Raw genomic sequence first — 9,774 nt, forward strand, 5'->3', positions numbered from 1 at the left:
TCCTGATAGGGCCAGATGAATTGTGAACATGGGAAGCCTTCAAAATAAATCAAAATATCCACCTAATTTCAAACCTACAGTACCACAAATTTGAGTCAGTCCATTTCAACAGTTAGGGAAAAAAACCCTCTGATTTTGTGCATGTGATAGAAAGGAGATATTACTATTTGCCCTTGTGGTTCCAGTTCAAAGAATTATGATGCCAGAAGTTGTTTCCTCTGTTAGAGGTCCAGGAAAATCTGATTCTTGTTAGTATCACTTCCTTTGCACACAGAAGGAAGAAGAGTGCTGTTTTGATTCAATCCAGTCTACATATCACACTGCGATTGCCAAGCTGGATTTATATTAAAAAGAGACAAAAAAAAGAATAGTACATTACTCAACTGGCCTGTGGTACAACCAGAAGGTGAGACAGGAAGCTGAGCTGGACAATGGTGATATCTAGTGTGATTCATAAGGAATCATTTAAGAGCATCAGACTATGTAATAGGCATGTTCATTAGCATCAACAGCAGATCCAACCCTATTAAGGCTGTCAGAGGAACTATCCAGTGAAGAACAGTTTAAGCAAAGCCTGTTATTTTTTAAAGGCAACATAGCAGATCTTGTTTGGTAGCACATGTAGAATGTTCTGGGAGTCTCATCCTGACTTTGAATATGTTTTATTCCCAGATGACATCACTACACTGCTAGCAAAGACATCTGTCAGCCACATTCGAATCATAAGCTTTTTTTTTCTTTCAAAATTTTTCATACCAAGGTTTGGAAAGGGAATTGTAATCATGATTATATGAAATCCCGTGTCACGGGTTGTCTGAGTATGTTGGGTTAAGAGCGAACTATCAGGAGATCACACTCGAATATAATTCTATAGCTGAGTGTCCTGTTTGTTAGAACTCTTTTTCATCTAATTTTTGATTCAACAATTTTCATCGACATTTACCTTGGAAGTATAAGGTTGCCAACGAGTATTTCTTTCTCTATTGGAATTTGCAGCTCGTAAGCTCAAAGTCTAACGCACCAGTTTCTTTGAGTAGGAGCATGAGCCAATAACAGAGATGACAGTCTAAGACAAAGAGGGTTACACCATCAAATGAGGCTGTATTCTCAGTACTGAGATTACAGATGTCTTTGCTTCCAATGGAGCTATGTCGTCTGGGAATAAGACATATTTAAAGTCAGGATGAGACTCCCAGAACATTCTACATGTGCAACCAAACAAGATCTGCAATGTTGTCTTTTAAAAATTAAATGCTTTCCTTAAACAGTTCTTTAGCGGATAGTTCCTCTGGCAGCCTTAGTAGTGTGTGGGTCCCAGAAGCAGTTGCTCTGAATTATTCACATAGGTAATTTACACTGTATCTTGAAAAATTGCTGGCACATACAAAATGAATGAATGAATGAAAATGAATGAATGAATGAAAATGAATGAATGAATGAAAATGAATGAATGAATGAAAATGAATGAATGAATGAATGAATGAATGAATGGATGAGTAGGTGAATGGATAAACACAACAGATCAAATTTTCAAAAGATCTGAAGATGACTATTTTTCTTGGGCTCATTCAATAGGTCAAAGGTAAGTGACTGGTTGAACAAAATCAAAGCCTGATGTTCAAACTATCTAGCCAAAAGGCCAGTTTACTTGTGTCAGAAGATTGAATACCACAAGCTCACAAAATAGTTTTTTTTCACCCATGAGTCTCATCATTTTAAAGTATAGACTGAGTAAGAAAGAAAAATTAAACATGCAACAGAGAAGATATGCCCTGGCTTCCACAGAGTTTCTTTGCCTAGTTTGATCCAGTGTCTCAAAACGGCATTTGGATTCTATGTGGCTCATGTGCTCTGAGATGTTTTAAATCTACAATTGAAAACATCATTGGTATTGTGCATATGACAATGCCCTGGCATACTGTAAACATGATCATATATTTTATGACACTGAAGAAATAAGCAAGAAAAGGAAAAATACCTTTCTTCTGCATTGTGGCTAGATCTATTTCATAGCTAACTAAATTTATCATGAGAATGACTTTCAGAAATGTGTAGAAAAGTTCTTTCTACTTTCATTTAATAAATGCAATTATCCACCGAAAACCTCAGTCATTCCTTGAAAATGTATTATGTCCTATTTTAACAATATTTTCTCTTCTCTATAAGGAAGATTTTACTCTAACTCTAGTCCTGGGTCACTGATACCAATACGTTTATGACTTATTTGCCAGGTTCCAAACTTTAAAGAAAGAACATACATCTGAAGATTTTCACTGATTTGAAGATTTGTGGGTTTTTGATTTGCCCAAATCCAGTAGTTACAGATATGGGCTCACTCCCATCTTGGTTTTGTTTTGATTTGTTTACATATAACCACTTATTTATTAATTTGACTAGTTTGAGGTATAAGTATGATACTTATGTTAGAATAACATTTGTAGCAATTACCAAAACCCGTTGACATCTTCATGCTTTTGTTAAAACATGATACATTAAAGAATGATTTCTAAAAGGATTGACAAGAAAAATCAGATAGTATTTATTTAAGCAAATTGTGAGGTATAGCTTCAATGCCATGCCACACACTACATAATCACACCAACAATCATCAAGCTAAGTGAGTAGAAGTCAAAGCAGATGGCCGTGTTCTTCTGGCGAGCCATGGGCATGGAGAGCTCTCCTCTGGGGAACTAAGAATGAATTTTAATCACAGCATCTCTGTCATTTGATCCCTCCTTTACAATAACACACGTGATATTTAAATATGTATGAATCGACATGGATAGCTGTGTATATGCATGTCTCTACACATCACATTCATTTTTTAATTATTTTATTTATTTACAAGTTGTCCACCTCCTAGTCCCTACTCCCAGGGTCCTTCACCCGCTCCCTCCTCCCCTGCGCCTCTGAGAGTGTGCCCCACACACTCCACACCACCCTTCTCTGGGCATCAAGTCCCTCCAGGATTAGGCACTTCCTCTCCCACTGTCACTCTCATCCTCTTAAACAGAACGGAAAGCATGGGAGAAAAATAGACTGGATTAAATTCAATGAAGGGCACAGACTGAAGCAAACATAAAATATACTGCAAAGTGAAAATCTTTTGGCTGGGCCTTCTGTGAGCTTCCTCTCCAGCAGGGCCTGTGGGATCTTCACAGTCCTAGGAAGCAAGTTGATTCCAACGTAGGACAGATGCCTGAAGTTTTACAGTTACTCAAATGCATTATATATATATATATATATATATATATATATATTATATATATTTATATATATAATGTGTGTGTGTGTGTGTGTGTATAAAATGTGTGTGCTTTCTGTTAATTTCTAAAGTATTCAAAGGCTTGGTCTACCTCATTTTTATTTTTATTTTTAATTTTTTATTGAAAATGGATTCTTCTCTCATACCAATACAAATCAAACACAGTTTCCCCCCCTCCATTCTTCACGCCTTACTCCTCTTCTCCTCCAGATCTATTCCCCCTTTGTTTCCTCTTCAGAAAAGAGCAGGCCTCAGAGAGACAAGAGCCAAACAGAACAAAACGAGGTACAAAAAGACAAAGCCAGAGACCTTTACCAAGGCTGGAAAAGGCAACCCAATGGGAAGAAGACCGTCTCAAGAGCAGGCAGAAGAGTCAGAGATATGCCTGCTCCCTTTGTTAAAAGTCCCATAAGAAACACCAAACCAACAGCCACAGCATATAGATGGAGGACCTAGGGCAGAGCTAAGCAGGTCCCGTGCTTGGCACTGTAGTCTTTGTGAGCCCGTATGAGCCCTGCTTAGCTGATTTGGTGGGTCGTTAATCTCCTGGTGTCCTCTGTCGCCCTCTGATTTCCACAAACTTTGTTCATTCTCTTTTTCTCAAATTGCTCACTTACATCCAAATTCCCTAAAAACAGTGTGCCTGTGTAGCTTAAGCTCACAGCCCCAGCATACCTTGCAGCTGTATAAATCATCCCCGTAATAAATACTGGCAATGGAAACGAGTTTTAATAGCTTCCATGCCCATTTCTTCCTAAATATTTCACTAAAAGATGGTGCGTCATCGATTATTTTTTTTGAAAGTTAAGAGCAACGAATATATGATCAAGTTCAATGAGTCTGATATTCCTATGAGTTGTGAAAAACTGAAATGTATTTGTATATGTATTAAAAACAACATGATGAAAGCCGTCACTCCCTGGAGAAAGCCAGGCAGGTTACTCTCCTTGATCCAGCTGCCTGACACGGAGGAATTATTTACCTTCACATTCATGAAGTAAATTTCTACTAATGATATTAAAGGCTACTTTTCCCAATTTGTTTTTGTTCTGTCATTTGCCTTGGCTATCTACTGAAATCTTGAGTTACCTCAGCAGCTACTTATCGATGCATTTTATGCCTTTTGTTAGCTATAATCTTGCTCATTTTAGTACATGGCATCCTATCTTCAAGTCTGTCAGTCCCGCTTTTGCATTACAAATCATTTATAGTTTTATAACTGTCATTTCCAAGGACATCGGGGAAAGATGGATTTATGAAAGGTTAGCATGCATTCTAAGAAGGCTAAGAATTAGCATGACTTTCTAAAGGTTCTTATAAATCTAGTCCCAGTCACCACTGGCAAGGGGGTGGTTTTTTTTTTTTTTTTTTTTTTTTTTGCTCTTGTCAAGTATCTTTATTTAAATATTAAGGGAGAGATATGACCTTTGGCCTTGGAGATCAGTGTGACACGGCAATGCTCCAATCTATTAACTGGCAAAGGAGCGAAATAGACTTATTCTCTCAAGACCCCTATTTGTGGACAGTGTTATAATAACCCTTCCATTAGGCATCCCCAAGGCAAGTAGCCTCAGCTTTTAATGGAGTCAGCTCAAACTCCTCAGAGTAACATTAGGAGGCTATTTGGCTTGTGTCAGTTTAAGATCAACTCTCTGTGCTCAGGTTCAACTCTGTAAATTTTAAGTAGCCCAGTCATTTAAGAATTATTTCATATATGCCTGCAGGTAAATATTAGTCATACAGAATATAGAAATAACCCCATTCATTTCTTTGATTTCTTAAGTAGGCTTTTTACTGAGTACTTGCATCCAAATAAGACTATGAAACTAATTTTAAAACTACGTTATACATCTATCTACCTCTATCTATAGATACAGACACAGAAAGAAAAATAATAGAAATAATCCTTTGTTAGAAATATCACAGCTAGCCAGAGAGATAGAAATAGTATTTTTGTTAGAAATATCACAGGTGCTACAGTAGTTTGGTGTGATCAGGAACTGGGGGATGTCAAATGTCTTCACAGTACACAAGGAATCACAAATAGTAAATTTAACATAGTCTTCACTGGGAAGGAGGAATACTCTTCTAAATCGGTCTTAAGCGTTACTTATAATAGATACTAAGAGGGTGGTTTGCCTGTGCGTCTTTCCCATCATTGCCTTCCACAGTTTTAGCCCAGGTACATCACATGGTGCAGTGCATGTGAATCTCACCTGATTCTTCTGTTCTCTAAGTACTTAGCATCATTTTTAGGTTTATGGTTGGAGGTTTCTGGGGTCACTAGATAGCTTTATTCTGTAAACATCAAACTCAGCCCACCATTCCTCCTTGAAATGCTTTGAAGGATTATAATTGTTACCATGACTCTTAATAAACTTTGCTAAAGATGACACTCATCCTTGAATACTGGGGCATACAAGGAATTTGGTATCTTAGAAAACTAGAGTTAAAAAACTCTAGTTTTTTATTTGTTTGAGAGTCTATGACTTATTTTTATCAAACAGAGAATTCAAAGTATTATTTTCAGTTCATTGGTGACTATGTAGAGCTTCTTAAGTAAAATTTTGCTTTCTACATCAAATACTAATAGGTAAAAAGTTGAATTTTGAATCACTATTATTAAAACCAACGTAAAAGCCAAGGATGTTCTAGAGTATTCACAATATAATCTATGTAATATCATAGACTTACATAAATATCATTAGTCTTTCTGTGAAAAAAATGACACTTAAAATAGATAAAAACAAATTTGTTAGAAAATAAAGTACATACATAACATTCAGCTTCATTCAGTATTATTCGTATTAATACTGAAAACATTACTGTAAGTGGTTTTACATTCCCACATCAGATAAGCTGCTCTAAAGGGGAAAAAGCGAAATGGTATCGTGTGTTAAATCCCTGGAGCTCATAAACAACACCTAAGCTTTGATTTACAGTGAAATTACAGTTCTCCACATCTTGCTCCCTCTCTCTCTCAAACATAGCATGTGAAACATAGGGCAATACTTGCCCTACAACATAATGTAGGATGTAATTTAAAGAGTTCTATTGATTCAATAAATCACAAGTAGTTCTGCTAGAGCAGTTTATGAATGGCAGTAAAATGCAAAGAACGCATTCCGTCATTAGAATTGTGCACCGCATGTGGGAATTGTTATTTGTAATTAAGGATAAAGTGTAAAAACATGAAGATGCAGATATAATGCTTTTAGTATATGCAAGCCTCTTTTATATAAAAAGATGAACCCAAATCAGAAATTCAGAGTTGTAGACCTGCCATCCTGAAGGAAAGATTTGTGTGTGCTGGGCATAGACCACGGTAATCAGAAGCTATTCTGACAGGTTACATGTAACCTAAGTTAGAAGCACAAAGGCTCATTGGCTGCGCACTAATGGCAAACTTGGTGAAGTTTGTTGGGACTCAATTAAACCACACACACTGGGTGCTGCAGCACGAAACTCTGCACGTAAAGCTAGTGAATGGCCAACCGACCCAGTACAGGTCAACCAAGGAGAAAAGTCACAATTCTTGTGGGCCATGCACTGTGCTAAGTGAATTTTGTACACGTAGCAGGTTCTGGAATTCTAAACAATCCAGGCTTGAAATTTCCTTTCTGAGGAAGTCAAAACAGCAACTGTAGTTCTTCAGATAGTCTCTGCATGTCCTCGAGAATGGAGAGGAATTCCATCTCCAGTCTCTTTTAGCTGTATGCTTCTGCTGTGAGTAGATTGTCCTGTGGATGACTCAAGCAAGAGACACTGATGTAATGCTAAGAGAGTTTCCCTACCTGCTATCTGGCCTTAGCTCCTAAGAAACTAAAGTAAATGAAACAAAGTAGATTTCTAACATTATTTTGTAATTTTTATACGAGACTTAGGGTCTTCATATTAATTTCCCTGAAAGAAGTTAATCTTGATTTTGGTCTAAACAGCTCCATATTTGGCTATGCCTTCCCTTTCTTCCCCAGGCTATGATCATCATTGTCCAACAGTGCCAAGATGCCCTCTGACTTTCTGATAAAATACACCACTGCAGAATTTTTATCTGAATTATCACCAGTCACAGCCACATGCTATCATTTGAGGCTTTTGTTACCGTATTTCTCTTTCCAGAGAAAGGAATTTATCCAAGTAACATTGCTTAAAAACAAAGATAAAAATTCACCAAAGAATGAATCTGCCTTCATTTATCAAGCCAAGGATTATAATGCTCTCTGTAGATTCTTATGAATGGCTTAGGAGGAGTAACCTAGATTGGAATAATCCAAGGATTTAAAGGGCAGAAATAATGAACTCTGACACTCCCAACATGATAAAGCCGACTTCCTGTTAGAGGTTCTGTGGTGTATTTCTGTGAGGACCTGAAACTCTAACAGCATTGTGAAGCTTAATCAGCACTGAGAGATAAGTACAGTCTTCCTAGAGGAGCATTGGTTAACAGGGTATAAAAGCAAAAAGAAAAAAATGAACATTCTGGAGTGTAACGAGAGTCTAGGAGACATCCTCACCATAAATACTGTAAAATACAAAGACCCACAGACAGTCACACATTCTTATCACAGTTTCAGAGTTAATTATAATCAATATTAATATTTTTATATTCCAGGTTATTTTTATGCATAAATTTTTCACCAATTGATACCATAGTATATAATTTATATTTATACTTTTGCAAAGGATATATTTTAAGCATATGAGTATGTTCAGCACTTGCATATGCCTGGTGTGGTCCAAGCCCAGAAGAGGGCATCAGATCCCTAGAACTGTAATGTAGGCCGTTGTGAGCTTCCCATGGGTGGTAGGAATTGAATCATATCCTCTGCAGGAACAGCAACACTTTTAACCTCTGAACCACCTCTCCGGTGCTCTGTATTTATTGCTTTAAGTATAGAAGCATATAATTTTAATTGATACCTGTATCTCCCTAAACTTTAGAAAACTAAATAGACATTGAGTCTATTAAATAAAGGGCTACATTGCTTTGTAAGTAAGACTAACACACCATCAATAGTGTTCATAACTTCCTATCAACTCCAAGGAAAACAGATAGTTTTGTGCCATATTTAACCATTGTTAATAATACTGATTTTTATTTACCTATCTCTTACACTTAAATATGAATCTTTGTCCACATTTGGAAGTGTTTACTCAAGGCATGTTCTGGAAAATGAGTGCCCAATGAGTTAAAGACTTAAATGTTTCTGCCGTATAATGTGCCGCTGAAACAAACAGAAATTTTACTCTCCTCCAAGTGATAAACTTCAATATGTACTGCCTTTATTCATTAGTCTTTAAACTTTCAATATCTTAATAAGATATTCATTACACTTACTAAGGCTGCCCCCCACTTGCTTCCTTACATTCTTCTTCTTGCTCTGCGAGGCTGGAAATCCATCCACCTGAGAGAGTGTGAGCGGTCACCATAGGAACAAGAGATGTTTGTTTACTTGTAAATCAAAATACTATTTTTTGAAGAGCTAAAAATACTTAAAGAATCATGCTTTATTTTATTTACATTTGCCAATAAACTTATATTGTTTAAATTTTTTTTTCAAGATGGGAAAGGTCAGGTCTTGACCTCAGAGCACACACTGCACATGAAAAACTTTCCTTCACAGTTTTCCCATTCACCTCACTTCTGGGAGAAATTGTATTTTCTACAGATTAGAAAAGTCTTGCCCTTCTTTTGTTCAGATATCACTATGTCTCTCTGTTCTCCTCTTTCTCTCTGTCTGTGACTCTATTTATAGCTTTAGAAAGCAACCCGAAGTCTGGACAAAGATTTATATGTATGTATATTGTTACTACATTGTTACTACATTATATCTAGTTACTTGTAACCAGAAACCACTCCCACACCTCTAAGGCAGGTATTTTTGTACGTTTGTTTTTGAATTTGTTTTGCCTTATTTTGCTTTACTTTGGGAAACTTTGAAAGTTTTTTTTTCCTGCTAGTTGCAATATAATGTTGTTACATTGACATGGCCTTGGTTTTTCAAAACTTATATTTTGCTCTGTGTTCAGCAAGTTCTTGGGCCTACTTAATATGTTCTCAATATGAAAAGCCAGACCTTTTAGTGCCCCTGGGCATTTATAAGAAAATTCTCACCTCTATTAAAGTAGCATGTGTTTCTTTAAAAGCCAAAGCTGCAGTTGCCTTAATATCCATTTGTGCTACAAACAACGACTGGATTTTTGAGTCTCTACATTATTCATATTATTTTGTTTTTGTTTTAGCTCCTGTTACAAAAACCTGATGAAAAGGGCTTAAAGGATAAGGAGTTACTTGGCTCATTATTTCAGAGGTTTCCTTTTTTTATGGTAGGTAGAGACAAGAAGTGTACATTATGACAGCCAGTAGGCGGATGGGAGAAATGCAAATCTATGTTCTCAGGATTTCTCCCTCCGGTACATTTCCTATGAACAAGTCTTCAACTTATATCTGAGTCACATCCGCCATCATAAAAGACAGTTTTGCACCTTAGTCAGTGTTCTCTAGTGAA

Source organism: Rattus norvegicus, chromosome 4 (genome assembly GCF_021556685.1).
Source record: "Rattus norvegicus strain SHRSP/BbbUtx chromosome 4, alternate assembly SHRSP_T2T, whole genome shotgun sequence".
NCBI lineage: Eukaryota > Metazoa > Chordata > Mammalia > Rodentia > Muridae > Rattus > Rattus norvegicus.